This window comes from Hordeum vulgare, chromosome 4H (genome assembly GCF_904849725.1).
Source record: "Hordeum vulgare subsp. vulgare chromosome 4H, MorexV3_pseudomolecules_assembly, whole genome shotgun sequence".
Lineage (NCBI taxonomy): Eukaryota > Viridiplantae > Streptophyta > Magnoliopsida > Poales > Poaceae > Hordeum > Hordeum vulgare.
The window spans coordinates 131182992-131198399 of NC_058521.1; positions in this window are offsets into that span (position 1 = coordinate 131182992).

Here is a 15408-nt window from a genome sequence, read left to right on the forward strand (position 1 = left end):
TCACAATATTTTAAACTAAATTCAGCCTACCTAAATTTCAAACTATTTTTTTCCTTTAACTAGGGTTCATAACAATTGCTTAAACTAATCTGTCCTATGGTTGATACTAATTCCGGTTAACTAACTAGCACTATAAAATAGCCTAGGGTTCATACTAATTCATACTAACTAGCACTAAATAGCTAGGGTTCATATGAATCAACATTACGTAGAACTTGAAGAAAAATGCAAGAAACCTATATAATCAAATTCTATTTTTTTCTTTCAACTACACCTAAAACATCTAATCCTAAATATTGTGAAGAGGAGGGAAGAGGAGGGCTTACAACGGGGAGGTGGTTGTCGGGGGAGACGGCGGCGGGGAGGTGGTTGTTGGGGGAGACGGTGGCGTGGCAGCGACGAAGCACGGCGGCGAGGAGCGGGTGTGGGAGCAGACGCGACGGTGATTGCTCCGGTGATGCTCGAGGGGAGGGGCTAGGGCGATGGTGAAGGCAAGGGGAGTGGCTCCGGTGGCGAGGGCGCGGAGAGGGCCAGTTGGGAATTGGGGGAGGAAGGAAAGGGAAGCCCGCGCGGTGGGGGCTTATATGAAAATAGGAGTAGTGCGTTTTCCAAAAACGCGCTATAGCTAAGGTAGGAGTAGCGTGTTCTAGGAAAATGTGCTACTGCTGACGCCAGTAGCTATAGCGCTTTTTTAAACACGCACTTGTGCTATTGTTTTCATTTTTCCTTTTTCTTTTCTTTTCTTCTTTTCTTTTGTTTTTACTTTTTTTCTTCTTTTTCTTCTTTTCTTTTCCTTTTCTTTTCTTATTTTCCTTCTCTTTTATTTTCTTCTTTTCCTTTTCCTTTTCTTTTCCTTTTTTCCGAGAGCCGGAACGAAGGGAAGCTAATACAATGTATATAACTAAGGTGATATATATTGCATCATTTGACCCATAACGGTTAAGTGTGATATAAAAAATACGAACATATATATTACATCATTTGACTCATAACGGTTAAGTGTGCATACAAAATAGGAACATATATATATATTACATCATTTGACCGATAATGGTTTCTCAGCTTCGACGTTTTCATTTTTGAGTGAGCTTCTTTCCCTTCTTGTTTGTTGACGAATAATTGAGCCCCTCATTGTGAGTTTTCCTTTTCCATGGAGTACGATATTTCTTAGGTAATGTAGTATTGATTCTTCTTTTGATGTATACTTCATCGCCATCGTCATCTTCTCTCATTGGATTGTCGTACTGGTCGTATTCTTCCTCGTTGGCGACTCCATCCATTCCAATGATCTTCCTTTTGCCTCTCCTCACGACAACATGTCTGGGATTGCTCGGGTCGGTTATGAAGAAGCATTGTGTCACGTGCTTAGCATGTACCCATGGCTCTTTTTTGCGATGGGGTTCACGGTAGCGCTCTTAGCATCAGGTATAGTCATGGTAGTGAAATACCGGTTTTCTCTTTTGAAATTCTCAGCCCATCTCACACGAAACATCATCGCGCTGTGAAGTCCAGAGTAGTCAAGCTCCCAAATCTCCTCGACCCTTTCATAAAATCTCTCAAATGTGTCGTTGTCGCTGCCGGTCATGCATTCCATCGTCACCCCTGAGTTCTAAAAATCACTGTTCATATCTTTGGCCTCCGTGTTGAACGTGTATCCGTTGATATCTTATGCCACATAGGTGATGATGTTAGGAGAGGGGCCATGTGCTATGGCGTATATGAGCAATCCGTCCTTAGAGCCCTCTTCCGGGGGTTTAACAAGAATAGGCTCTTTGAACCAATGCATGAAAGTTGAGTTGTGCTCTCTAGTACTTCGGCGTCCGTCCTACATACCCCCCGGTCACGATACTTTTTTGCGATATTTTCTTTGTGCAGTGTCACGAAAGGCTCTACCTAATCTAGGTGTTGTAGAAGGCTACATGAACGAATCCTTTGATGACACCATTGAGCTTGTCGAATGGCATAATGTTGTGCAGGAATGATGGCCCCAGGTCTATTATGTCGTCCACAATATGGACACAAAGATGCACCATTACGTCAAAGAACGCGAGCGGGAAGTACATCTCAAGATCATTTAGTATCACAACGATCTCTTCATGTAGCCTTCGGAGCTGCTTCACACTGACCGACTTTTGAGATGACGTCAAAAAAGTTGCAAAGACCAATAAGCGTGTCATGGACGTGATTGTACATTATCCCTCTAAGGGATATAGGTAGTATCTACATCATCATCACATGACAGTCATGGGACTTCATCCCTGTGAACCTTTTCTTCTTCATGTCTAGAAATGTGTTGATGTTCCCACAGTAACCGGAACTAACTTTGATTTTGGTAAGGCACTTGAAGAATTGATCGCTCTCAGCCAGACATAAGGTGAGGCAAGAAGGGGGGCAATAATCCTCTTTACTTTTTTCCCTTCTTCTCCCACGCCTCTCTCTCCGACTCTGTCTCCTCTGACTTTTTACGGGGCGGCATGTGCAGATCTGCCCTCATTTTCAAATCTTGCAAGTCTTTTCTTGCCTTTGGCCCATCCTTGGTCTTATCTGGCATGATCATCAGTGTCGCAAGCAATCTCTCAAGGACATTCTTACAAATATGCATTTGATCAAGGCAATGAGGCGTGTCGAGTTTGTCCCAGTACTCCAAGTCCCAGAAAACAGACATCGTCTTCCATACCTTCAGGAGCGGCTCCGGCGCCTTTTACATTGTCTTTCCCGACGTGGGGCACTGTTCCCAGATTTCAATAGCTCATCGATATTAGTGTCCCTCTGCTTACGTGAAGGTCCTCAATTCTCAACCTCACCATTGGATAGATCTCCACGGTTTCCCCACGGGTCGTCCTTCTCGAGCCATCTTCGATACCCCGTGTACACAATTTTCCCAGACCCGCCATCCTTCGTTGACGTTAGCTGCTGAGACGTTGTATCATCCATGCACCGCATGCATCCGCAATATCCATGGCACACCTGGCCTGCGACATATCCGTAACTGAGATAGTCATGCATCGTCGTGATCAGCACGGCTCTCATATAGAAATACTCGCCTTTGCTATTGTCCCATGTCTTGACCGGTGTTTTACATAACGTGTCTAACTCGTCTTGAAGTAGCCCTAGATACAGATTAATATTATTTCCCGGTTGTTTCAGCCCTTGAATCAGCATGCTCATGTGTATGTACTTTGACTTCATGCACAACCGTGGGGGAGGTTGCACATCCATACAAACACGGGCCATGTGCTATGGTTGGTGTTCTGGTTGCCAAACGGATTCATGCCATCAATACACGCACCGAGCAGGATGTTCCTTGCATCACATGCGAAATACCGATATTCACCATTGAACGCTCTCCATTGGCTTTCATCCCTGAGGTGTCTCAGCTTCCGATCATCTCCATTGTCGGGCTTTGTCCTCTCTGCGTGCCAACGCATGAGCTTTGCTTCCTTGGGATCTACAGAATAACGTTGCAGATGGGGAGTGATCTGTAAGTACCATAAAACTTTCTGGGGAGATTTCTTCTCGGCCTTCTTGTAGCGAGAAGCATTGCACACCAGACTGCTGGTTTTTTCTGCGTGCTTCATCCAATAAATTGTGCAAACGTTGATGCATGCATGGTATATAACGTGTGGCGGATCAAGAGGGTGCAGGATCTTCTTGGCCTCACCACACTAGTAGGACATATATTCCCCGCGGGAAGATCATTTTTTAGGTACTTGAGAAGCTCATCAAGGCTACTGTCGGTCCATTTTTTTTAGCCTTCGTCTTCAGGAGTTTGAGCGTGAAACTCAAGCGAGTCACCTGGGATCGCATCCATCATACAATGGAGTGTTCGAGTCTACCACCAGTTGCTGGAGTTTGGCCTCCTCTTTAGAAGCAGGTCTGTCAGTACTCGTGTCCTTGCGAAGCAGTGCTTGAACATGAGGGTCCCGCATGATTGAACTTAGAACCAACGAATTCTGCGGCGTCGAGTCCATGTCTTCTCCGCCGCCATGTCCAGCCTCTTCTCGGCCGCCAAGTCCGGCCTCTTCCCCAACGCCATGTCCGGCCCTTGCCCGTCGCCATTTCCGGCCCCTTCTTCGCCGCCATTATCGGTCATCTCTTCACCTTTCCCCGTGTCGTTATTGATTGCCCCATTGGCGTCCTCATCATCCTCATCCTCATCTTCAATTATCCATCGAGTATAGCCATCCATGAAACTAGTCATGAGCAGGTGCGCCATCACACGACCATCATCATAGGGGTCGATCCAAACTCCTCCTTTGCATTTTTGACATCGACATAAAATCTATGTCCGGTTATTTTCTTTCATGTTCTGCAACGCTGACCGCAACCACCTGTCCACCATCGTTCCACTAACCATTATGAACGCCTACACGGTAATAATAAACAAATTGAATATAAAAATGCATGCATGTATCAAAGTCATACAAAAAATCGACATGACCTTCCCTAAAAATAGGAGATACAGAGTTTTCTGGAATTCGTCGAAACAAAAATAAATCGACATTTCGGCAAAACATAGGCAACTCACAAGCACAATTCGGCGGCAACACATGACACACAAACACTTTCCATCATACCGCCAGATTATGTCATATCACACACATACACATATTTCCATTCTTGCAAAATCATGAATTTTTAATCACCTATCTCGAGATCGACCATGGTGATGATGATGTTGATAGGTGTCGCCACACACAACTATGGAATGATCAAAAGTGGACAAAGCTAGGGGAAAGAGGACGACAGTAATGGGGGAGAAGTAGTGAGGAAGACGCAAAGTGAGGGAGAGAGGAGGTGGGAGCTAGGGGAAAGTGAAGGAAGAGAGGATGGGGAGGGGGACGAGGGAGGAAAAAGGTGGTGGTTGCGGTTTAGCAGTAGCACTGGTGTAAAACATGCTGCTACTAATAAGCTAGCACTAGCACGCTTCCGACAAACACGCTACTGCTAAGAGGGGCATGCCATGTGGCCAGCTTCAAAATTAGCAGTAGCGCCCTGCACAAAAAGAGCGCTACTACTATTATAGTGGGAGTAGCACGGTTAATGTGGAGACGATACTCCTAAACCTCCCTTGGCGCGAACGGTCGGGCAATTTTACTAGTAGCATTGTTCTAGATAGCTGCTAATTAGCACTAGGGCCCCTTCTTTTCCAGTGCTACTGCTAAGATTCTGTGTATAAGGTTTTCCTGAGTAGTGCAAGTGCCAGATATCCCAAACCTTATCGACATAATGGTCATATCATTGGGGCATTTATGTCAAATCATGTCGGGATTGCTACCCGGCTATAAATAGTCGCCCCCATAACCACTAGCTGGTTGGGTAATCCGCTAGAAAACTTTACACTTGTTTATTGAGAGCATCCCATCCAGTGAGGACTTTGAGAGAAAATCACCAGTGAGGAAAAACCCATACCCCAAACCCAAACTCAAAACCCAAAGTGATTGAGCATCACTCAAGAGATGGTTCCTCTGTGCACCCGACGGTTGTTACCTTTTAAGACTGTGCATCTTCGAGACGGTTAGGTCTCAATATTCTAGAGCATCCAACAGTAAGTTGTGGATTGTCGGGCGACCAAGTTTGTGAGAGTTTGGAAGTAGACCCTAAAGACTTGCCACAAGTGTTGGGCGAGGTCTATGTGACCTTAGCTCAAGGAGAATATGGTAAGGACTGCATGTCCCGGGACTGTGTGTCTTTTTGTTTAAATACCAAGCCACTACAAACCAAACGTACGACTGTCACAACAGTTCGAACTGGGTCATCAAATCACTGTCTTCACTGAGTACGTGGTTCTATTTCCTCAACCCTTGTATTTCCTCATTTACGTGTTGATGAAATTGATCGTTACTGTTTGAAGAATTTGATTGAAGACTTTCTCAATTTCTTCATCTCAAATTCTTCAACCAACTTATTTTTCACCTTCTTATACTAGTCACTCTACTCGCACTAGGTGTTTGATTTATTCTATCATGATGATCATGCGTTTGCCATGTTACACTTGCACTTGAGTTCTTATTCTGCTGCAAGTAACTCGTTACTTAGCAATTTCATCACAGGGAAATGCCTTAGTGACGAATTCATAAAAATCACATATTCACACACCCCCTCTAGTCGACATAACACACTTTCAATTTGTATCCGAGCAAGGTACTCCCTTGTTTTGTGTGATTTTGATTTAACCACCTAGAGTTTTAGTTATGCCGACCATAGGTATGATCAAGGTCACTGTGGGTTGTCCTACCTTTGAAGGGACGGACTACCCCTACTGGTAGAACAAGTTTTGCATGCATCTTGAAGCAATTGACAATGATCTCTCGTACATTATGGAAAATGGTGTTCCCACTCTATCTGAAGCTATCAACCCTTCTGATCTGAAAAGATTCAAGCAACTCGACTCTCAAGTGAAGAATATCATATGTGTCCATCTGAGCAAAGGTTGGTATGGCAGAGTAAGTGCTTTGGGATGTGCAAATCTCATCTCGGACAGGCTATCCAAAGTCAATGAAGGACTCTCGGGTTGATGTTCTTCGCAATCTCTTCAACCGCTTCAAAAGACTCGATAATGAAAATCTCCAGCAAACCTTTGATTACCTCATCGATATCCCCAATGAGATACATGCTCTTGGGACCACTAACATCACCGACCATGAGGTGGTGATACGTCCCAAAAGTATCTATAATTTCTTCTTATTCCATGATATTTTGGGTGACATTGTTATATGTTTTGCTACACTTCCATACCTTTTTACACATACTTGGACTAACCTACTAACTCAGTGCACCCAGTGCCAGTTTCTGTCTGCTGATGTCTTTTTTACAGGGACTATTACCCCAATTTACAGAGTCCCAAAAATCCCGAGAAAAATATATAAAAATTAGCGTGATGGAAGTTTCACGAGCACCAAAGGTGGGTCAGAGGGGAGCCAGGGTCTGCCCAGAGAGCCTCCCTGCGCGGCCTGCCCTCTGGCGCGCCACCAGGTCGTCTGGGTGGGTCCCACACCCTGTGGTGCCCTCCTTTGGCCTATACTTACCTCTCCGATAAAAAACCCTTCCATCATATCCAAAATCACGAATTTCTCCATCGTTCCATCGCCGCAGCGCTCCCGAGACCGGGAGCGCCAATAGACCTCTTCCAGGCACCCTGCCAGCAGGAGGATTGCCTTCGGGAACTTCTCCACCACCATGGACGCTTCCCGGACGTGTCGTGAGTAGTCCTCCTTGGAACATGGGTCCATGACCAGTAGCTATGTGATGTCTTCTCTCCAATCTTGTGCTTCAATGTTTAGCCCTTGTGAGCTGCCCTACATGATCAATGCATCTATGTAATTTTCCTGCTATTGCTATGCTTGGTTTGTTGGGATCCGATAGATTATGAGATTATGTTCATATTGTGATGAGTTATATATTTGATTATCCTTTTATATTATGTTCTTTAGTGATTCATGCATGTTCTCCGTTGCTTTTTATTGCTTTGGCCGAGTAGTAGATTGTAACTCCAAGAGGGAGCGTTATGCATGATTGTGGGTTCATGCCCCCTGATGTCTAGCTTCAGTGATAGAAACATGAGACTAGGGAATGTGATGTTGCCACCAGGGAGAAAACAACGGTGCGTGCAACTTAATACCAGTGAGATGTTATGGATAGATATCTGAAGGTGGATGATTAGTAAGTAGATGTTGATGAATAAACGGTCTACTTCTCTTGGCGTACTGTCCATTACTTTTGAGCCTCTAACTTTCTTGTAGCATAATTAGCATTGCGGTGCCTTCATAATTCTGTCAATTGCCCAGCTGTAACTTGTTTACCCATGCATAGTTGTTTATCGTCTTTTGGGAGAGAGACATCACTAGTGAACATCATGCGACTCTGGTCCATATTACCACCATTGTTTTCACCTCCACCATTTATCGTTTTTATTTACTTTTCCGTTGCAACCACTATCACTATTCCCACTTGTGTTTTGATCCTTTGCGGACTACAAGGCGAACGAGATTGAAAACCTCTCTGAACTCGTTGGGAGCAAAGTTATTTCTTGTTTGTGAAGATCCACGTCTTCTGCTAGCTCCAGAGCAGCGGACACCTACTTGTTGATCCTCGGAGTCCTCCTGGTTCGATAAACCTTACAGTCCCCGTGTAAGAGAAATCTGTTGCTGACTACATATCCACCTTCCACTTGGGGTAACCAACGAGGGGCGGGAAGTATATCATTCAACTCGTCATCAAGCAAATTTCTAGCGCTGTTGTCGGGGACTCCATTTTCAAGATAGGGGAGTTGCACGCTATCTTTTATCTTTGCTTTTTAGTCTTGCTAGTTAGGCTTAATGTAAAACAACAAAAATATGAGAGTTCTTTATAAACTTTATGTAGAACTAGGACATGAAGTGTTTGAGGAGAAAATTAAAAAATATATGGAACTTTATCATTTGCATAACACTTATGATGGTGGCAATGTTATTAGTATGCTTCCTTTGAATATCAATATTGCTAATGACATGGAAAGCTCTAAGCTTGGGGATAACTGGTTTGATGATCATGATATTTTTAGTCCCCCAACTTTTGAGGAGAAAATTTGCTTTGATGCTACTATGCTTCCTAAATATGATGATGATAATGATTGCTTTACTCTCACTATTCCTAATAAGAAAGATTTTGCTTATAAGAAGAGTAATGATACTTTTATGCTTTTGGATTATGGAAATAATGCCTTGTGTGATAGTTATATTGTTGAGTTCATCCATGATGCCACTGAAATTTATAATGATAGGGGGAGACATGGTTCTAAATATCTAAAATATAAAAAGTTCCCTCTCTTTATGTCGTAGGTTTTGAAGCTGCACTTGTTTTGCCTTCCTATGCTTATTGCTTTGTGCTTCAATGAATTATTCTATTGCAATATTACTATGCATAGGAAGCATGTTAGACTTAAATGTTTTTGGTATTTGCTTCTTGATGTTCTCTTTTGTTCTACAGCTTTTATCCCTACGAGAGCATCATTAAAATCTTAAGCCTATCCTTATGGCTATAAAGAAAGAGCTCTAGGAGACAACCCTTGTTATCTTTACTTTGAGTTTTTACTTTCAGCTTTAGTGGTCTTGATGCTTGTTACCACTGTAGCAACATCATTGTATCTTTCTTTTCAAGCTTTGTGCCAAGTTTTAGCCTCCGATTGCAAGAAAGTTCAAAATTTGTGACATTCTGTCCAGAAACAGATTATGTCTGCTTGACGGAAAAATTCGCCAAAAATCACCAGGTCATCTTTTTGATCTGAATTTGTTTGCTAGTATGCTCTATATAATTGTATTTCTGGCGTCTGTTCTGAGTTGTTTTATTTGAGTTGCAGAAGTGCCCCGAAAAAACTATTTACTACCTGTTGTTCTGTTTTTCCCAGATTCTGCCATGTTTTGCATTTTCATTGTTTTGCAAATCTTAAGCTTGCTTTCTCTTTGCAAAAACCTTTTGCGAAACTTGAGAAACAGTAGCTCTTCATGAAAAATATTATTTCCAGTAGGATGTAATTATTTTATTATTGGTACTAACCACTCTAATCAACTTATGATGAGTTTCGTATGAAGGGAGTTTTCAAGTATGCGATGGAAGATGATGAAAGATGATCCAGGAGTGTCAAACGCTCAAGCTTGGGGATGCCCCAATGCACCCCAAATAAATATTCAAGGAGACTCAAGCGTCTAAGCTTGGGGATGCCCCCGTGCATCCCCTTCTCCATCAACAATCATTAGTTTCTCCTTCTCCATGCTATATTTTTATCATTTCATATGTTATGTGCTATACTTGGAGCGTCCCACTCTTTACTTTTTAGTTTGTTTTAGTTTTTCTTGTTGTTTATAACAAGTTGGAACCTAGCCTTCTTTGTTTGGGAGATAAACATGCTCCACTCCACCCTAGAACACAACATAGGTTTTCATGCTTATCTTTTTGTGTGTTCTTTATCTTTTCATAGCTGATGTCATGGTTAGCTCTTAGTTCTCATGCTTTATCTTTTTAAGAGATTTTATTTAGGTTGCTTTTGGAACTCTCTTGAGTTATCATGCTTATATTCTTTAGAGAGTTGGCTTGTTGCACTGAGTTGTGTGTCTTGCATGAGTAGGTAACTGAGGTAGGTATTTAAGTACAGTAGTAACTTGGAATAGTTTTGAGGTATTGATTTGAGTAATGTTTGTAGTTTGGTGCCAAGAGCTTGAGCCTATTAGTGTTAGGTGTCGTATTTTGGGAAATCCGTGTGTTTTTCAAAAACAAACAAAATTAGTTAAGAACTCTAGCTACTAGATGGATAGCTAACCTCTGGAGGGGTTGGAATATATAGAGTACCCTCACGTTATCATGGGTCGAGGATGCGCAAGGATAACCAAACCCCCAAAAACTCCTCATTGAGGTACTTGTCTCTTTGTGAATCTCCTAACTATATAGAGAGTTACTGATAATAAGTGCATGAGTTCTTCAAACTAATGTGAGTATTCGATTGTTGGCACTTCCATCATCCATATTTTCCTAGCCTCTTCGGTACCGTGGATTGCCCTTTCTCATCTTGAGAGTTAGTGCATACTTCGCCGGTGCATCCAAACCCTTGGCATGATACGCTCTGTCATCATAAGCCTCATTATATCTTTCCTCAAAACAACCACCGTACCTACCTATTAAGGCATTTCCATAGACTTTCCGAGATACATTGCCATGCAAGCTCCACCATCTCATGACTTGATCTTCATGTCATACATGCTTTTGCTTGATCGAGGTGCCGCATGCTAGTTGGGCCTTGCCCTTATTATTGCTACATGACGCGCCAGTTTCATTGCATATCCTGCTACACTGGTAGAGGCATACATTTGCATACATCATGATAGTTTTCATTTGTCTTTATATTGAGTACTTCTTATAAAGTGTGAAGATCTTCTTTTATTCTTGTAAAACATAGTGTTTCCCTTAAGTGAGGAAAATATCCCAAAGAGGACAAATTAAAATATCCCAAAGAGGAAAAATGAGAGATAAATAGAAAGAGCCAAAGAGGCCAAAAAAAGAAATAAAAAGAAATAAAAAGAGAGAAGGGGGCAACACTACTATTCTTTTCGAAAGATCCACACTCGTACTCCATGTTATATTTGTACTCCATAGAGATTATCATTCATGCATAACTATGTGGGGACCCTTACACTATAGAACTTGGCTTGTATATTCCAATGATGAGCCTCCTCAAATGAGCTCTAGGTCTACCTGAGCAAGCAAGTTGGATGCACCCCCACTAGTTCCATTGGAGAGCTTATCTTAGCTCATATGTGCATCCGTTGCATGGCAATCCCTACTCCGCAGATTATATCTATAATTTGGCTTTCTCTCGACTATGGTTGTCCTCATTTATGTGAGCCTTTCACACCTTTTAATTTTCCTTCCCCATCATTATTCTCTTTGCCATCCTAAGTGCCAACATATCTTGCTTGCGCTCATCCATTGCATGAGTTCTCAAATTCGAAAGGGAGAGGATCATTTTGACTTGTGCCTGACTAGTGGTCTGGGGATGAGTCAAAATAAGATTCCGAAGGAGACCAAGTGTGAAGTTTTAGTAGATTGAGTTCTCAATTAAGCTATAAACTATTTTATCCTCTAAACCCATCTCCCACTTCTTGCACGCAAACACCATTTGGAGACATTCGAGTCACGAACAGCAAGACCTCTTGCACCTTTATGTTCTTACTTTGGTATTTTCAATACTAAATATAGAATCTTGCTTGTTATTGTCTTGACTTGAATTGCATATCTTACTTTCTTTACTTTGAAGTTCTTATATGTGTGTTAGCATGTCACTATAGAAATTATTTGTGTTATCATTTACCGACTCGAGGACGATCATGAATTAAGCATAGGGATGTTGATACATCCCAAACGTATATATAGTTTCTCCTTGTTCCATGATCTTTTGGGTAACATTGTTATATGTTTTGCTACACTATCATACCTTTTTACACATATATGGACTAACCTACTAACTCAGTGCACCCAGTGCCAGTTTCTGTCTACTGTTTTCTTTTTGCACGGACTTTACCCCAATTTACAAAGTCCCAAAAATCCCGAGAAAAATATATAACAATCAGCGTGATGGATGCTTCACGAGCACCAAAGGTGGGCCAGAGGGGAGCCAGGGTCTGCTCAGGCGGCCTCCTAGCGCGACCTACCCCCTGGCCGCGCCACCAGGTCGCCTGGGTGCGTCCCACGCCCTCTAGTGCCCTCCTTCGGTCTATATTTAGCTCTCCGATAAGAAACCCTTCCATCATATCCAGAATCGTGAACTTCTTCATCGTTCCGGCGCCGCAGCGCTCCCGAGATTGGGAGCGCCAGTAAACCTCTTCCCTGCACCCTGTCGGAGGGAGGATTGACCTCAGGGAGCGTCTCTACCACCATGGACGCTTCCCGGACGTGCCGTGAGTAGTCCTCCTTGGACCATGGGTCCATGACCAGTAGCTATGTGATGTCTTCTCTCCAATCTTGTGCGTCAATGTTTAGCCCTTGTGAGCTGCCCTACATGATCAAGGCATCTATGTAATTTTCCTACTATTGCTATGCTTGGTTTGCTGGGATCCGATGGATTATGAGATTATCTTCAGATTGTGATGAGTTATATATTTGATTATCCTTTTATATTATGTTCTTTAGTGATTCATGCATGTTCTCCGTTGCTTTTTATTTCTTTAGCCGAGTAGTAGATTGTAGCTCCAAGAGGGAGCGTTATGCATCATTATTGGTTCATGCCACCAGGGAGAAAACAATGGTGCTTGTGACCACGGTTGCAAGGATTGTTTACCTTACACAAAGTTCGTTAATGCAGTTGTCCGTTGCTTTGAGTTTACACTTTGGGTGGGGCTCGCAACTTAATACCAGCGAGATGTTCTGGATAGATATCTCAAGGTGGATGATTAGTAACTAGATGCTGATGAATAAACGGTCTACTTGTCTTGGCATAGTACCCATTGCTTTTGAGCCTCTAACTTTCTTGTAGCACAATTAGCATTGCGGTTCGTTCATAATTCTGTCAATTGCCTAGCTGTAATTTGTTTACCCATGCATAGTTGTTTATCGTGTTTTGGGAGAGAGACATCACTAGTGAACATCACGTGACTCTGGTCCATATTACCACCATTGTTTTCACCTCCACCATTTACCGGTTTTATTTACTTTTCCGTTGCAATCACTATCACTGTTCCCGCTTGTGTTTTTATCCTTTGCAAAATACGAGGCCGGAGAGATTGACAACCTCTCTAAACTCGTTGGGAGCAAAGTTATTTGTTGTGTGTGCAAGTCCACGTCTTCTGCTAGTGCGAGAGAAACGGACACCTACTTGTTGATCCTCAGAGTCCTCCTGTTTCGATAAACCTTACATTCCCCGTGTAAGGGAAATTTGCTACTGACTACAGCTCCACCTTCCACTTGGGGTAACCAACAAGGGGTGAGAAGTATATTCATCAACTCGTCATCAGGTGGTGAAGAAATTGCGGAGATCTCTTGATTCCTCATTGCATACACTGGTTGTGATGATTCAGGAACATGGAGACTACAAGTCACTGGATCCGGCTGATATTCTTGTGAGACTCAATACTCATGAACTCCAACAATATGAGAAGAGAGATCTATATGGTCCAAGCTATGGAAGATCTCGTGCACTAAATGCAAAGGTTGTTTCCTCATCTGCAGAAGAAGAATCTGATTATAGTCTTGGTGATCCTCAAGAACTTGGTCAAGAACTTCCAATTCTTGTGGGGAAATTCCAGACGCTCACCACATGAGGTCAGTTTGGAAATCTTCAAGAAAATATGTCAGGAAATCAGAATGTTCATCTGAGGACTACAAGAAAAGAACATACCACAAATGCAAGAAGTCTTGCCACTAGATTGTTGATTGTCCTTACTGGGTAAAGGAATCAAACAAGAAGAAGGAGAAGGATGATAGTTTTGATGACTCGAAGAAAAAGAAGAAATCTTCAAAATCCTCATCATCAAAGTCCTCATCGCACAAGAAAAACAGTGTCAGAAAGGATCTAGCTCTTATTGGCAAGGAAATGGATCCCCAGGAAGAATCTGAGGAATGTGATGAAGAGGAAGGATCTGTGGAGGAGTCTCAGTCTGGTGTGACAAATCTAGCCCTTGCTACCACATTCATCAGCAAGTCCATCTTCAACCTCGAAGAAAATGACTACGTCAACAACTGATGACCATGAGGACAACTTTGGTCCCACCTATTGCTTCATGGAAAAAAGGTGCCAAGGTACCCAAACACACTTCCTCTTCTAACTCAAGTGAAAGTGAACCTGCTGATTATCAGAAACCTAGTTACTAAAAACTTGCTAATATTGCCACTAAGCAACAAAATGCTCTTGAAAAGCTTTAGAAACTGCAAGACAAAAGTGATGACATGTTGAACGAAGAAATGGGTCGAACTCAAATTCTAACTAATGACATTCGAAGTCTTCAGTCTAAATTTGATAGTCTTCTAGAACGTCATGACACTCTCTTGGCTGATCATGAGAAGATTTCTTATGGATTTCTTAAAAGAAAGCAAGATCTTGAGAAACTTGGAGCATTTCCTGATGATCTTCGAAGTGAAAACGATTATTTTCTTTCTCAATAGACTAGTTCCGTTCATGAAGAATTCATTCCACCATGCATGAAATGCATATAACGTGAATCTACTAATTCTTCACCTAAAATTTCAAAAGCTTCTATTGCTACAAATTCTGCAACCATATATGTGGTCACAAATTCCTCACTTGAGGAACCCACAAATGTCATTGACAAAAATGCATGGTTGAAGGAATTGTATGTGACATGCATATACAAAACTCTCAAAGGGCATTAAACCCTTTGTGACATGCTCAAAAAGCATATTCTGAACAGAAATCCTTGAAAGAGGGTATTGCATTTGAGAGGAAATTGAATGTTGATGGATCATAGTGGAAACCTGAGCAGCATCCCAAAACTTCATGGGTTGCTGCGAAAGGACCTCATGTAGATCCATCTACATTATCTGGCTTTACACGTGAATCTTCATATTCATGTGACGAGTCACTTTACTCCAACTATATACTGTTCAAAAATCAGAATGGTGAAGTATTTTCTAGACATGTTGGTACTAACTGTAGGAATGGACCACCCTTGAGGAAAATCTGGGTTCCTAGAAGCAGCTTGGAAAATCTTCATATGAATGTCCTCATGACAGCTCCCATGAAGAAAAGGATCCCTAGATCAAATTCCTTAAGTGGACCAAAGTCTTCACAAGGATCAAATTCCTCATATGGTCAAAATTCTGCCCATGCTCGTGCTAATGCTTCTGTTATGCAGGGAAACTACATGGGTCATGAATATGTGCATTATTCCTCAAATCATTATGTTTATAAATCCTCGAAGAATTTAT